Below are 17,584 nucleotides of genomic sequence, written 5' to 3' on the forward strand. Positions count from 1 at the left end.
TTTCTTGTTTTTCATGGTACCGTTTTTCATCCTGGAATGTGATGCATGTGTGTATTTCAGTAATATTGTGCTGACTCTTGGAATGTGAGTGTTCGACAACTATAGCCCATGATTAAAGATAGAACCAACATGGAGTTAGTTGGGCAAACATTTCTGCAGGACCCAATGGAAGGTTGTGATCTGGGATGTTCTAATTTTCCAGTTGTGTTTTGTGTGGTGTTGTGTTGTTTTGAAAGGGATTGAAATATTTCATTGCTCTCCTCTTGGCCTTCAAGTTCAGAGCTGATTTTATCTCTGTAGTTATCCCCGCTTCATTCAGCAGCTAACATAGATATAACAATTGCTGCAGTTTGTTTTATTTATTCAATTTTTGGTCCCAACTTTTATTCAAGAACTCATACAAAATATTGCTGATAAATGAGCTTTAATCCTCCTCTTCCTCATCCTGGTTAATCTGGAAGTAATACAGGTCCTCACTCTCTTTGCTGTTAGCAACTTGTGCAACTGATCACAGAGATTATTCTTCTTCAGATATTTTTTGGTGAGAAGTTTCAGAGATCTTTTGGAAGAAAAGGCAGCTCAGAAGTTACAGTAGTCTTGGTCTTGTTCCTTTCAGTGGTTACAACCCTTCCCGCAAGATTCCCAGCTTTGCCATTCACTTGGATTCTCTCTTGAAGAAACTGCTCAAAATTGGCAGCATCCATGATTCCATCTTCTACGGAGTGGGTGCAGTCAAGGGTAAACTTCAGAACTTGCTTCCTTTTTTTTTTGCCCCCCTTCACTGCGAGTTTTTTCATGGGCACTATCGGAGGCAGAAAGGGCAGTCATTGTAGTTTTATCATTTGTTGGGGGAGTCCCCATTGCTTTAGCACAAAGGGAACACAGGAGCACGAGAATTCCCCATAGCACACACATACCCGTGGATATTGGGTATGCTGTCGCCCATGAGCGGGCGTGCAGGATGTGGACATACTTAAACACAGCATTTTGTTTGAAAGCGTATTCAGTTCTGTTATTCCATCCTGTAGTGTGTCAAATCTTTTGGAAGCAAAACCTGTAATGCTCTCCTACCTGCATAGCATGCTCTTCGCTTTATAAACAAAAAAAAGACAAGGGGGAAGTTATATGTTGGAGTGGAAATATGTCTATATGTCCTAACATGCACATAAAGTGGTCAATTTTAAAGCTATAACTAAGGATTTCACACCAGTAATCTTCCAAGAAGGCCCCTCTGTTTTCCCCTGTGGCAAAGAAAAGCAGCCAAGTTTCTCTTGTTCAGTGTCTTGAAATGGCCTCAATTTTGATTCAGTGGTATGTAACTCTGATGCTTGTGGAATATTGCTTAACTTGCCAAGCAATCAAGCATAGCGAGTTGCTTGTACGGCATGAGGCAGACCTTTTTGGAGGCCTTATGTAGGAGCGTACCTACTCAGTGTCTTTTCCAACTCCTCTCCCTTTCTTGTGACCTCTTATACTTGGATGTCTCAATGTCCACCAGGTAATAATCCTCCTTTTTCCTGACCAGAAACATTACTGCACAGATGTTTTTTCCAAACTGGGGAATTTAAAGGTTTTAGCAGAATAAAATGTCTTTGATCCCATTTTATTTGAGGCAGTTCCATAAGGAGAGAGGAACAAAAAGGTGAAACGGAACCAGGAAGAAAAGGAAGAGATACTAACATTAATTGAGCAGCTACTAGTCACGCACTGTGACAATCACTTTACCTAAGTCATGTCTTTATACTTCTAACTTCTCCCTGAAGTTTCTGTTAATTTTGTAGATGAGCAAGCCACGCTCAGAAAAGTTAAGCAAATTGGTCGAATAGCAAATTGGAGCTCAACAATTATTTCATTGCCTCTGACCCTCTGCCGGCCCACTCTATGAGTGTTACGATCTATTTCTAACACCATATTTTACCAGCACAAAAATATTCAGCTGACATACAAAATAACTAGACAGAATGATTGGCATGATGAAGAAAAGTAGCTTATAGATTGAATTCTTTACTCCTCATCCAGTGGCTCTTGCATTACATATACACGTTCAAGCCTTGGCTGTTCATTCCAGAATTATCCCCCCACTGCTGACTTGTAGCCTTCTCTCCTTATAGTGTCTCTCCAATGGCAGTTCCAGTGCCAAAGCCAATCCATCAAATTTTCAAGTGATGCTGAGGCTTTTCGTTCATTCAGCAGTCTTTCAACAAGTGTTTACTGAGTTCTTTATCAGGCAGAGTCCTGGCAGGAAAGAGAGCTCAATGCAGATAGCACAAATGAGAAGATTTTAATGAAGGGTCAACTTAATGATATGTGGGCAGGGTTACAAGTAAAAATCCAGAGAGGCTGCAGTACCCAGAATTAGGAGCAGTAGAAAGCCATTACACCCTCACTGTGGAAGGAATTAGGGAACGTTGCCTTTACCAGAAGAACAGAGTTCTGGCAGGAACTCTCTAGCTGTGGAGAGATGGAGCTCCTGCTGGAGATGAAGGACCGAAGCAGTGATGGGGCAGGAAGGAATACCACAGCCCCTTTCTCCTCCCTCCCTTCACCATCTTCACAGTTCCTTCCATTGGCTGAAGCACCGAGAAGCCATCTAATGATGAATGCAGCTCACAGGACTTTACCTCCAAGGGCACAGAGTGGAGCACAGAGGTCTGAAAATGGATCTGGGGTGAGTTGGGGATGAAGAATTACTTGTCCAGGTGCCCGCAAGTCTGTCTCTGACCTAAGCACTAGGGATGGAGCAGTGAACACAGTAGACAGGATTCTGTACTCGGGGCTATGTTCTAGTGCAGGATGGAGACAAAACAGAAAAACAAGATGGATGGGGGGGAGAGCCATAGTATGTCCCATAGTGATAAGCACCAAGGAGAAAATAATAAAGCCAGGAAAGGGATTTTGAAATGTGTGGAGGGAAGAGTTTTAGATACGAGGGGCCAGAAGTGCCCCTTTTCACCCCAAAAAGATGACATTATCATAAAGACCTAATAAAAAGGAGGGCATGAGCCGTGCTGGGAAAGGAGCATCACAGGCTGTGGGAACAGCAAGTGCAGAGTCCCTGAGGAAGGCGGGAGGCTGGCCTGGTACCATGAAGCTGCAGACAAGTGAGTGAGGAAAGAGGAAGGTGAGATGAAGTCAGAGCTTGACTCAGAAGGTCTCCTTGACTCATGGCTTCTCTCAGCATCTAATGGCTTCACATTTGTGTTTCGTCTAGGACCAGAAGCTGTACAGAGGAGGAGGTAAAATGCTGATAGCAGAGAAAAAGAAGCTAAGAGATGCAAGGTGATTCATCTGTCACCATCTAGTATGGGCCAGTTCTCTTATGCTGGGCTAGTTAATAGCATGCCCTCCGTTTATAGATTGGTTTTTGTTGAGTGTGATGTATATTCCTGTTAGAATGAACTTTGGTCAGTGTATTAAAACACATGATAGACCATAGCGACCAATGCATGGGAGGCACTTTAGAAGGGACTGTGGCATTATTTAAGCTTTTCCAGGAGAAGCCATGAAATTGGAGAGCACTTGACTTCACTTATCCTGTACCCTGGGCCTTTTAGGTCTTCCCCATCCTCTAAATAGACCTTAACTGCAAATTATATATATATTAAATGTATGTATGAGCTCCTCATAACTAGCCACCATCACCTCTGCTTTAGATATTATATATATGTGTGTGTGTATTCATTATGTATATATGTGTATATCTGTATCTGTCTACATTTATAGACATATATAAAGAGAGATACATATCTATTATATAGAGATAGGTATCTCTTTAATTTTAGCTATATAAATGTCCTTCCCAACCTTTTTTTTCCTGACAAATTCCTGTTTGACCATCAAGATCTCACAGCTCAGGTATCATTTCCTCTGTGAAATTTTCCCAGATAAATCCAGGAATCTTGGCTAGACTCTTCATGATCTCATGGCACTCAGTTCAGACTTATGTTAGAGAACTATTGATGCTGATATATGGTTTATCTCTTTACAAGTCAATGATCCCAACTAGATTGTGAGCTTCTTATGGCCAAAGATGCCCTGTCTTAACAGGGGTATGATACATTGAATTTGCTTAGAGCAGATTGTTTTTAAAGACAGATGATAGAAAGAAAGAAAGAAAGATAGATAGATAGATAGATAGATAGATAGATAGATAGATGATAGATAAAATGAGCAAGCATTATTTAGAATATATATATATATATATATATATAATTACATGGTTATATTAAGTACATAGGGCTGATGTTAAACATGAGTTTGCAGGACTGTTATCTTCAACAATTCACTGTAAGAGGATATGCCATTTAGATCATGGACAGTGCTATGAAACTGGTTCTAGGTTTTAACTTACTAAAAATTACAGAAAACAGATACTTTGAACATAAATAGTTTGTTGCTGCCCATGAATCAATCACAAAATACTCCACTTCAAAAAAAAAAAAAAAAAACCTCCAGCTTCCCTCACATCCAGTGAGTGGCCTTGCTGAACCTGTCATCTGGGAGGTCTTTGTGATTTTATCTTATCTCTATTTGGGAGTCATAAAGATGAGTAACTAAAATGTGGTTAATAAACCCCAGCTGGGCATTTTCTAGGTGAATAAACACACCATTTTTTCTACTGTTTTTTCATGTGGAAATGATGAATAGGACTCACAACTCTTGTTTTCATTATAAGTAGAAAAGTAGAAATAATATCAAGTTATGATACTTGAGGTTGTTATAAAGTACTTTAGAGACACCCAGAAAGTTTCAAATAATTATAGCTTCAGTAAAATTTTTATGGCTGCCTGTGGATTTTAATGATCAAAGAAAAAGTAAACAGAGAACACTTTTAGGCTGAAAGATATTCAGACCCTTATGATTTTTTTGGTTGGCCCTCCCTCTATTCTTAAAAGAGTGATTAATAGTTTCACAGTGTAAAAGCACCCATATTTGAGATTAGGTAATTGAATTAAATTGATTCCTGAATCTAACCTTTATGCACCTCTGGCATGCTGCATAATATATTGGTGATTAAAAATACAATAAGCCCAGTACAAGGAAAGGTCTTCAAAAACTTCTAGTTACCCATTTTATTACAATTTATTCCATAGATTTCAGCTCTATGTTTTTTTTCTTTTGCTAAAAGGTACATTATTGGGGCGCCTGGGTGGCAGAGCGGTTAAGCGTCTGCCTTCGGCTCAGGGCGTGATCCCGGCGTTATGGGATCGAGCCCCACATCAGGCTCCTCTGCTATGAGCCTGCTTCTTCCTCTCCCACCCCCCCGCTTGTGTTCCCTCTCTCGCTGGCTGTCTCTATCTCTGTCGAATAAATAAATAAAATCTTTAAAAAAAAAAAAAGGTACATTATTTTTTTTAAATAAATAAAATCTTTAAAAAAAATAAAAGGTACATTATTTTTTTTAAATAAATAAAATCTTTAAAAAAAATAAAAGGTACATTATTTTTTTTAAAGATTTTATTTATTTATTCGACAGAGCTAGAGACAGCCAGCGAGAGAGGGAACACAAACAGGGGCAATGGGAGAGGAAGAAGCAGGCTCATAGCTGAGGAGCCTGATGTGGGGCTCGATCCCATAACGCCGGGATCACGCCCTGAGCCGAAGGCAGACGCTTAACCGCTGTGCCACCCAGGCGCCCCTAAAAGGTACATTATTAATACAAGTACTGGAATTTGAAAAAAGCTATAGATGAGATTTTAGTACTGTTAATATTAATATCCTGATTTTAATAATTGTACTGTAGCAATACAATAGAATGTCATTGGTTTTAGGAAATAACAGTGTATATGAGTCAAGAGGCAACATATCCTTTCAAAAAAAGATTGTGTGTATATACCTACATGCGTATTTATACATATACATGTGCATATGCATATGATGTGTGTACACACGCATACATGTGAATAGATAAATGCATGTTTATGCATGCATACATATATGAGTCTATGAAGCACATAGATATTGAATATAGATATATGAAAAATATATATTTATGCAAATATAGACAGTATACATGTATGTACACCTGAATGTACACATATATGCATATTTACCCATTTATTTTATCAGTAAAACATGCTTCACATTTTTTGTTTTACGTAAAACACTTGCATGTAGGGCATCTAAGTGAGGAATGTACAAGAAAGTCCTTTGTACTGTGTTGAAACCTTTTGATATGTCTGAAATCACTTCAAAATTTAAAAAAACAAGAGCATTTTAAAGCATGCTGAAAGTGCTTCATTCTACAAAGTGTTCTGGAATCAGGTGGAAGATTGAATCCACATATGAGGATTTAGCTTTGTGCTGGGGAAAATTGTGTTTTTGAGATTCCAGTTGCATTTCTGGTTCCAGTCATCAATTCTATGAAGAGTGTGTAAGGAAGAAGAGTGTAAGGAAGAAGAGTGAAAGAAGCTTATGCAACCCAAGTGAGGGAAAAAATATATATGCTACATACACATGTATGCTACATATATATATATGCTACATACACATGATTCGGATCTAGAGTGGGTCCACTCATATTTTCTAATTGAGATAAAATTCACATAACCATTTTAAAATGGTGCACATTTGCAATGTTGCCGGACCACCACACATGTCAAGTTTCAAAACATCTTCATCGCCTCCCAACACCCCCCACTAAAGCAAAACAAAAACAAAAGCAAAAACGTGCATGCGCGCATGTGCGCGCGCACACACACACACACACAAACAACCCATTCCCTGTTAAACAGTAACTTCTCAGTTCCTGGCTATCACCGTTCCGCTTTCTGTCTCTATACATTAACCTATTCTGGATGTTTCACATAAATGGACTCATACCCTCTGTGGCCTTTCTATCCAGCTTCTTTCACTTAGTATAGTGTTTGTGAACATCCATGTCGTAACATGTATCAGTACTCTTTTCCTTTCTGTGGCTGGGGAGTATTCCGTTACATGTAGATACCACATGTGGTTCATTTATTTATCCATTGGTGGGTATCTGGATTGTTTATACCTTTGGTTATTGTGAATTGTGCTGCTATGAACATTTGTGTACAAGTATGTGTTTAAGAACAAATTTTCAACCCTTTGGTATATATACTTAGGAATGGGGTTGCTAGTGTCATATGGAAATTCTTTGTGTAACTTTTTGAGGAACTGCCAAACTGTTTTCCCACTGATTTTTGATGTTAGGGGAAGGCACATGAACTCATGATGCAGAGATAATCTCAATTTAAGCAAGTGTTTTGTACATCCAGTAGTTGTTTAAGGGCGTGTCTCATATAAACACTGTGAGCAGGACCTGGATGTTTCACTTCAACCTGTATGAAGCCCTCAAGGACTTCTTATTTTGGTATTGGGCAATTTGGGGCAAAATGAGAAATTTATTAAGAGAGATAGAGATAAGATAGAGAATTAATTACATCGCTGTTTTTAAAGGACACAGCAGAGAAAAACAAAGAAAATGAGTGCTCAGTCTGGAATAGAGTATGAGGGGGCGCCTGGGTGGCTCAGTTGGTTAAGCATCTGCCTTCGGCTCAGGTCATGATCTCAGGGTCCTGGGATCTAGCCCTGTGTCTGGCTCCTTGCTCAGTGGTGAGTCTGCTTCTCCCTCTCCCTCTGCCCCTCCCCCATGGCTCACGCTCTGTCTCTCCCTTCTGTCTCTCAAATAAATAAATAAAATCTTAAAAAAAAAAGGGAGTAGAATATGAGGGTTCTGTACCTGATCTACAGTGTTTTCCGAATTTGCAAACACACTTGCTTTCTGAGTCATTTTAAGAGCCCCATAGGGAAATCAATAGAGGCATCTTTTAAAAAAGGATTTAATTATACTTTTTATAGAAGTATAATTAAACATACAGTGTCATATTAATTTCAGATATACAATATAATGATCCCCAAATTCTGTATATTACTCAGTGTTCATCACGATAAGCGTACTCCTAATCCCCTTCACCTATTTCACCCATTCCCCCACCTACCTCCCTTCTGCCAACCACCAATTTGTTCTCTGTATTTAAGAGTCTTTTTTTTATTTGTCTCTTTGTTCATTTGTTCTGTTTTTTAAATTCCACATATGAGTGAAATCATATGGTATTTATCTTTCTGTATCTGATTTATTTCATTTAGCATTTTATCTTCTGGGTTCATTCATGTTGTTGCAAAAGGCAAGATCTCATTCTTTTTATGGCTGAGTAATAATCCATTATATATATTATATGTAATATGTAATATATGTAATATATATAATAATCACATATATACATACCACGTCTTTATTCACTCATCTATTGATGACACTTGGCTTGCTGCCTTATCTTGTCTGTTGTAGAGAATGCTGCCAAAAAAAAAAACAACAACAACCCATAGAGGTACATATATCTTTTTGAATTAGTGTTTTTGTTTTCTTAGGATAAATACTTAGTAGTAGTAGAACTACTGGACCATATGGTAATTCTTTTTTTTTTTTTCCCCAAAGACACACAAATGGCCGATAGACACATGAAAAGATGCCAACATCACTCATCATCAGGGAAATGCAAATCAAAACCACAATGAGATATCCCTTTACACCTGTCAGAATGGCTAGAATCAAAAAGACAAGAAGTAACAAGTGTTGGCGAGGATGTGGAGAAAAAAGAACCCTAGTGCATTGTTGGTGGGAATGCAAAGTGGTGCAGCCATGCTGGAAAACAGTACGGAGGTTCCTCAATACACACAGCTTAATCATACTTCACATATTTCTCAGTTTAGTCTATTTTCTGTTGCTTTAGAGTTGGCCTCAAGTGGTATTTCACTGATCTCTTAAAGTTGCCCCCCCCAGTCCATCTCACCTTCTCCTCCTGACCTCTAAAAGAACAAAAAATAAATATTTTCTCCCTGAGGAGGTGCAAAAGTATGTGCTATGTGCTTGAACAACAGCCTTCCTAATCTGCATTTTAGTCTCTTGCTGAGTGCACTGATCTCCCCGACTTCTAACCATAGGGCGGTCCTAGGATTTATCCCTGAGCGTCATCTCTATCTACTTGCACTTCCTAGCAGTCATTAAGCTTCATGGCTTTAAATGCATCCCATGCACAGACAACCCTCATGTTTTTATCTCCAGCCAGGACTTCTCTAAACTCCAGAGTTCTCTGCCTGCACACGAGACTCTTCTATTTAGGGGTAAAACTGACATTTCAAACTGAATGTGCGTAACACTGTGAACTCCTGATTTTCTTTTCCAGCCCTGCTTCTGCCTCTGTCTTCCTTGTCTCATTTGGTGGACACTCACCTGTTAGAGTGTTAGCCAAGTATTATATTATGTCTTCTTCTCTCTCCCCTCATTTAATCTGCTAGCAAATCCTATTGGCTCTATCTTCCAAATATATTCAGATTCCAGCACTTCTTACTATCTTTGTCCAAGTCACCGTCGTTTTTCACCCAGATTAGTGCAATACCTTTCTAACAGGTCACCCTGCTTGGTTATTTTTTTCAGGTTTCTGATCACCTGTGATCTTATCAGTGAAGTCTTCCCAAACAACTCTATTTAAAATAGCATCCCAGAAATCTCTAATCCCATTCCCCACTTGCTCTTCTATCAACTTCACACCATTAGACAAATATAACAGCATACTTTATATATTTCATCTCTCCCTACTTAGAGTGTGAGCTTGAAAAGAGCAGAGATTTTTGTCTGTTTTTTTTCTTTCTTTCTTTTTTTTTTTAACCTTTATATCTAGAGCTGCCCAGCACATGATAAAGGCTTATTTAAAGTGTTTTTAGATGTATGGCGATCAAATGTAACGGCAATCAAAATGTCTAGAATACTTGCAAAGTCTTCTTTGTGATAAGCAGTATTCACCTGAAATTAAATCAGCATGATTAAGAAACCAGTCGTGTTCTGTGTATTTAAAAATATTATAGAGCCAGAAGATCCTCAAAAAACAGGAGACTTTGTATATGAAACATTTTCAGAGCCAAAAGATACCTCCTTAGTTAAAGGGTGCCGACTCAATTTGATCTGTGGCCTTCAATAGTACAATTACAAACACACTTCTAAACCTCTGGTGAAATATCCCTGGACTTGGTGCCTGTAGTTTGGCGATGTCATTTTGTCTTTGTGACATACCAGTGGTGTGACAGTTGGGCAAGGTGCTTAGTCCCCTTGGAGCTTAAGCTGTAAATTGGTGATGGTAGTAATAATAAGGAGCTCCTGAGATACTGGTGAGTGTCAGCTGAGGTTTCAGGCATGTGTTGTAAAATCCTAAACATGCTACAAGTATAAGACCCTGAAAAAAAAATGTTACAAATATAGGATGAGGACCCTGTTCTTAGGGTAAGAAAAGACATATAAAAATTATTAAGTTCAATTCCATAATTCACTTACCACAGAACTTTTCTTTACTATCAGATTTATTGAAAACTTGATTGAAGGAATTGTTCTTGCCTGTTTGAGAGAATACTTTAGGCAGCCTGAAAATAACGTGAGGATATTCAGATCCCAGATGTTCCACGTTCTCTAAATGGGCATGGCTCCTCAGCTACCATTCAGATGAAGGCTACTCTCCTCCTCTTCTGGCCAGGCTTACTCTTCCACTGGTTTTTAAAAATCAAACTGGCAAATGCCCAACTGGTGGCTAAAGCAAAACACATATAGGATGGAGTGAAGTTTTCATATTGATATTGATATTGATCTAGGCCTCAAATCTGCTTTGGGACTTAAGTGTGAATGTCCACACTGACCAAGTGGGCTGTATTTCCTTCTCTGTCATCATTGTCACCATCCCCTGCCCATCACTGATTATCATCTTAGTGCCAAGAATCTAGTCAGCAGTCGATGTATGCTATTCCTTTTATACTTTACCTAAGCTCTGTAAGGTAAGTGTTATTAGCCTAATTTTATATAGGAAGAGATTAGAACTCAGGGGGCTAACATTTTTTTTCAATAAGGAGATGGCTGAATCAGACTAGAGCTTCAAATCTGACTTCAAAGCTCAAGGTTTTTGTTATCACACAAGTCTCTTATTTTTATTTATTTAAATTTTTACAAGTCTCTTTTTCTTCTTTTTTTTTTTTTTAAAGATTTTAGTTATTTATTTATTTGACAGAGAGAGAGAGAGTACAAGTAGGGAAAACATCAGGCAGAGGGAGAGGGAGGCAGCCCGATGTGGGGCTCGATCCCAGGACCCTGGGATCAGGACCTGAGCCGAAGGCAGATGCTTAACTGACTGAGCCACCCAGGCGCCCCTACAAGTCTGTTCTAACAGCCAAACTCCTTCGTTTTGTAAGCCCACGTTGGTTCTAGAGTTCGCCTGAAGGTGGAGAATCTCCAAAAAGGGCAGGGGAGAAGGCAAAGAAAAAAAAAAAAAACAACAGAAAGTAACACAATACAAAGATTAAGACTTGGAAGAAGAGGTATTTCTTACATTCTTATCACAAAATTTTCTTTGGACATAGGCCTACACCTGCCTGGTCTTGCCTGATTTTGTTAAGGCTTTGGCAGATGAGTGTGAGCATTGCCCTGGCCTCTTATGGGTTAGAGTTTAGTTGGAGTATTACTTATAAGTTCTTGTTACTGTTGACTCTTAAAGTGTCTACCAAATGTATTATCTAAAAATAAGAAGTATTCTCAGATCCCTAAATACTCAATAAATAGATTTGATGGATATATCCTTCTTTGTGTTTCTTTCAGACTCTTGGTAAAACCCTACTGGGCTATTTGCTCCTTTTACACATGCTGTTCAGCACCGAATTAAAAGAATGTGAAGCCTGTATATATCATGGCCCAGCTTCTAGTTCACCTCTGGCCTTGCTGGTTCTTATTAATGATTCATTTCTTTTGACAGGAGCGACAACATTTCAGGACTTCTTGGGTGGAAGAAAGTTGGCACAGAGAAAGTCCACAGTGAGTAGTTAAACATTATATGAATTAATAACCCCCATCAATAGTTTAATGGATGAAATGCATTGATTGCTTTGAGAATTATGCTGAGGTCTACAGTAATAAGCAGAAATGTCTGATTTGACATCTTTTTTTTTTATATATATGTCTGCAACGTAATCTAGTACCAATTACACAACAACCCCACCGAAGGAGTGCTGAGTGGTCCCACTACAGTAGTAATATGTTATAAAAGCTCAGGTTTCAGGACAATTAGCTTCTGGCTGCAGTTTATTACCCCATTTGAGATTTAAAACATTTTTTTTTCCATTGCATTCCAACAATGCTTATGTGTCTGGGGCTAACACTTTAAAACAATAATGGAATGGCAAATATCTGTCTGGCTGGAGTTTGTTCAAGAAGAAGGGTGTGTATTAGCATTAAAAAAAATCAAGGCAATGTGGACAAAACAAAAGCAACTTCCTTAATTTCTCAAAGTGGCTGGGATTATGTTGAACAAGAAAAAAACTCTTTTCATTTGTAGAAGATTCAAGAAATATTTTGGAGAATATGATCATTCCTGCTTATTTCAAGGTAATTTCCACATGATGAAAAAGCAGTCCATTGATAATTCATCTCCATCTGTATGTTTGATGATCATCACCAGATTTCTGGTGTCAGATATATGAATCTCTCTTTGACTTGGCTGGTATTACAAAAAACTGGCAATCAGGAATCTTTCGGATGATGATGATGTTGATGATGAGATGATGACAGTGGACTTTATTGAGAGTCTATTCTGTGGCCAGGTACTGTGCTAAACCTTTATCAAGATGATCTTATTTAATTATCCTAAGTATCTCTTGAGTTCGGTACTATTATTTTCCCCATTTTGTATATAAAGAAATTGAGGCTTACAGAGTCTAGTAATTGGATGGTTTTAGGGCTAACAATAATAAGTCTGCAGACTGGTGCTTTTGAAAACTAATCTAGGGCTTGGAACAGTGTGCAGTACTACCTGATGATGGTGGTAGGGGTGGTGGTGGTTGTGATGAAGATGACAGGCAATAATAAGAGACCCATGAACCTTCTTGTCAATCTCTTGTACGTTTTGTTACATAACTCTTTCCTCCAGGAGTCTGAGCCATCTTCTCCTGTTTCCTTTCTCCTAATGTCCATTTTGAATTACTTTATCACAATCTACTGTTTTCCTCTCCTATCTCTCACACTGTGTGATCTGATACTTCCTGTGGAAGTGAGTTGGGTGGGATGAAATGGGGACATGACCCCTAGCTCAGTAATTGCTCATGAAGACAGCTCACTTACAGGCCACCACTTTTAGTGAGGTTGAGGGTGTCTCTGAGATTGGATTCCATGAGCTAACGTACCAGTAGTCAATCCACAGTATTCATTCTTTGATGCTTTTCTCACCTCAGGAGTTTTACACTTCTAATGTTGGATGTAATCAAGTCTAGAGAGCAACCCACATGAGTGTGATGTTTCTACCTTCTAAAGCTGTATGTTAAAACATGAATTTGGATATCAGGCATGTACTGATATCATTAAAATCACACCTTTTTTTATTCCTTGGGATAAAGAATGCTGTCTATGAATTAAAATATTAATATTTAGGGGTGGCTGGATGGCTCAGTTGGTTAAGAGTCTGACTTCAGCTGAGATTGTGATCTCAGGGTCCTGGGATTGAGTCCTGCATCAGGCTCTCTGCTTAGCAGGGAGTCTGTCTGTTCTTCTCTCTCTGCCCCTCCCCCCGCTTGTGCTCTTTCTCTCTCTCTCTCTCTCTCAAATAAATAAAATCTTTTTTTTAAAAGATTTTATTTATTTATTCAACAGAGATAGAGACAGCCAGCAAGAGAGGGAACACAAGCAGGGGTAGTGGGAGAGGAAGAAGCAGGCTCACAGCAGAGGAGCCTGATGGGGGGCTCAATCCCAGAATGCTGGGATCACGCCCTGAGTGTGAAGGCAGATGCTTAACCGCTGTGCCACCCAGGTGCCCCTCAAATAAATAAAATCTTTAAAAGATATATTAATATTTAGAAAACTACAAAGAGAACCTATGCAAAAATGAATCGGGTGCACTAAATAAAATAAGTAAATTAGCAAGGAAGCACTAATATTGCATTGACTTAGAGGATATAGTGCATTATTAACTGTCTCCTGATATCTGCTCAGGTCAGGGTATTTCTCACCAAGGGGTGTTGCATGTAATGCATTAGGCACAGGAAGGATGCATCTCCTTCAAACAGATGGCTCTTCTATGTTCTTATTCTGAGGCTCTTCATAGCTCCTGGCATGTTGGCTTCCCACTTTGGAGTGGCAGAAGAAGGAACTAATTGTTTCTCTCCATTTATGCAGTACTATTGCCTTCTGCTGAGGTCAGCTTTGGTTCTGTTCTTGGAGCCTTTTTTTACATGGGTCCATCACCTCCATGACGTCCGATGAGCTGACATTGGTGTCTTCTGCCTAGAATGCCATTCCCCATCTCATCTATTGGGAAGACGCCTACTTCTTCTTCAGAGGCAACTTCAACGTCATCTATTCTGTGTGGCTTCCTCTCCTCTCCTTTCTTTTCCTTTTTTCCCCAGGTAGAATTGCTTTCTCAGTTGTGTTGCCCTAACACTAAATGTATCATGTTGCATTATAAATACTTGTTTTGTCTTTCCCTGCTATGAGACTGTACTTATTCATTCCTTTTGTGTACCTGCAGCACACGGGAAAATGTAAGGTCCATATTAGGTTTAGGATAAACGTTTGTTGTTCTGCACTGAGGTTCTATGTCTCTGACTGTATGCTTCTCCATCCAAAGTTATTAAATATTATAATATTTGTAATTTACATACAACACAGTAGATACTGATCTAGGAGCCATAATGTTGGATTATCTGTCATTGTTTTTTAAATACTTTGTTATCAGTTTTATCATCTTTAAACTCAGGAATTGATCGAATTCATTTGCTTTTCATTCATTCATAAGTTTATTCATTAATTCATTCAAGATAAATTGATCAAGTATCTGCTTTGCCCTAGACATCAGACTAGGTAGCTTCTTAAGCATAAAATGCCACATTTTTTTAGTTGAAAATACTACATATTTCAGTTAGAATACAAAAATTATTGGATCTGTGTAGACAGTAGAGTTAATTTGACAACACTGCTTTTTATAAGCTGTGCTACTAAGAATACAAATAGACACAGTTTTGAATATAATTCATACCAAGATAATAACATTTTGTTTCTGAATCTCATTAATTTTTCAAACCATACTATTTGTATCAACTAATCTTGAAATATCAGTTCCCCCGGTGATCAAAGAGTAGGATTTCTGGGTTACATCATAGTGTTTGTTTTACCTTCTTAAATCAGCCAGAATATTGACTTAATGTATATTTTATAAATTTAAGCAGATGTGGAAAGTATTTGGGCTGAAGAAAATATATACATTTGTTCAACAGATATTTACTGAGTGCATAATATGTGCCTAGTGTTAAAATATATGGCCAGGATACGAAGGTCAACAAAAGGGGCTTCTGTCTTTGAGAGGTTTATAGATCTGGGGGGAGAAACATGGATGTAAACATATTACAATGGAAGAATATTCAGGTTTTAGTCCAGAGGAAGAACTGTGCTCAGATTTGACTGAGGGTAGGGTGCAGACAAGAGACTTGTCAGAAAAAAAGTCTTCATAGACTTTCTTGGGTTCTAGTATTGGTTCTTCATATCAATAGATGGTACTTGAGGTGAGTGTCAAGACATATGTATAACACCAGGCTGAAATGCTGGGAGGAGGGAGAACATTCTAAGAACAGGAAGGAGGATGAGCAGTAGTAGTAGATGAATGTGAAATAATACATCGTATTTAGGCAAGTACGGAATATGTCATCATGATTGGAGAGAAGGAGACAAGCTGGGTTGTAGGGATGCCTAAGGCTGTAGAGTAAACATGGGTAGAACTTCATAATCTCTTGGCTAAGATGGAAGAAGACCACCTTTATCCGGTATGTAGAGGGAAATCCAAGAGGGTCTTACACAGTAGAGGAAGGGGATCATTTTTAAAAAGTGACCGAAATGTAAATGTGATTAAAAAAATATTAGCTAAATTTTAAAATATGAATTTGGAAGCTTAGTCATACTTATTTTCTTCTATTAGCATTTTTGCTAAATTATTATTATTTTTCAATGAATAGGAATTATTTATAGTGCTCAAATGAGGTCACACTATGGAGATGAAATTGGGAATGGGAACTTTCATTCTATCAAAATCTCCTTTACATACCTAGGATTAGGCCTTTATTAAATTACTTCATTCTACTTTGTACCTCTGGAGAAATAGAGATCCAGTATTCAAAGATCACCTCTTAATGGAGTTAAAATAAAGGCTTGGGGTTTGCTCCTCAGACTTCGGTTTATGGATCTGAGGAAGAAAAAGAAAACAGAGAAACAAGCCATGTAGATTTAGACATTTTTAGTGAGGAAAATAAATATTGTTAGCTGGATAGCTTCAAGTGAAAATATATCAATTGCTGATTTTTTAAATGCCAAAACCACAACATTTGATCTAGTACAAATTAGTTTTTGCCTAGCAATTACTCAAGGGTTATTGATAAATCAGTAATAAATAGAAAACACCAAAACTAAGGCGTTCTGAACTAACAATGTCAACTCTGTTGGCCATTTATTGAGAGATTGTATATCATAAAAATACTTGGAAAAATTTTAATCTTTCTTCAAGAGAAAAAACAAAAAAAATTAAAATGTCATCATTTTGCCCTTCATTGGAACAATGTAGTGACTTCCTAATTGCTTTGTGACCTCAAATCTTTCCATATTCTAATCTATCCATGCTATGTTAGTTACAGAGCTCATCAGTATGAAATCATACAAAGCTCATTTTTAATCTTGGTCCTGAAAGTTTCACTTTGTGATTCTCTGTTTTGCTAACTGTAAAACTGAAATAACAATATCTATTTCAAAAGAATGGGAGGTATTTTAAGGATTAAGTGGAAATTCTTAGGTATAGGGTCTTGTGTTCTGTAGGTCTGGGACACTTATTTATTGAGTAAAACAGTGGCACACATTACTAGGGTAATGCCTAACTTTTCAACCAAGTTTATTTTTTATAGTTCTAAGCTGATTGCGCTCAGATCCAGGTATAAAAATGATTCCATTTCTAATACCTGGATTGTGAAAATCCTCCAATTGTTGTATATGGAACACTATGAATGGAAATATTTTCAGGACATCCTGAAGCTCTAATGCTTAATATTTACACATGATTGCTTGTGGACAATTTGACTGTTTCCAAAGAGGAAGGCTAAGACCTATTCAAAAGTAGAAGAAAGCACTCCAAACAAGGGATCACCTCAGTAGCTGTGAAGGTTAACTGACCTTGTTTTTGATGGATTGCAATGAATATCTGCCTTTTACAAAACAATATGCAATTGTTATTAAGAAGCCAAACGGGTAAAGAAAAAGGGATTGTATACCATTGGGAACTGGGGAAATCAATGAAAACAAAATCTTGAAAGTTGATTACCAGTAGTTCTAGTATTTTACTGCTGGGCCCAGCTAGATTCAATAATGAACCTGGTGAATCTTGAGCTAGTGAAAAGACAGAGTACCTGAGCAGGTACCCTCCAGTATGTCGGAGAGCAGCAGGGACTGGGGTCTTTGGATTTCCCAGTGCCTTCTTCTGTAGTTGTTTTTATTACTAACAGAGAGAAG

General features: G+C 38.1%; 1 pseudogene; it reads right to left on the reverse strand.

Moving 5' to 3' along the window:
• Window positions 1-424: 424 nt before the first annotated feature.
• Window positions 425-17,584, reverse strand: part of LOC100465456 — a 150,159-nt pseudogene continuing 132,999 nt past the window's right edge.

The sequence above is a fragment of the Ailuropoda melanoleuca genome, chromosome 13, assembly GCF_002007445.2.
Source record: "Ailuropoda melanoleuca isolate Jingjing chromosome 13, ASM200744v2, whole genome shotgun sequence".
Lineage (NCBI taxonomy): Eukaryota > Metazoa > Chordata > Mammalia > Carnivora > Ursidae > Ailuropoda > Ailuropoda melanoleuca.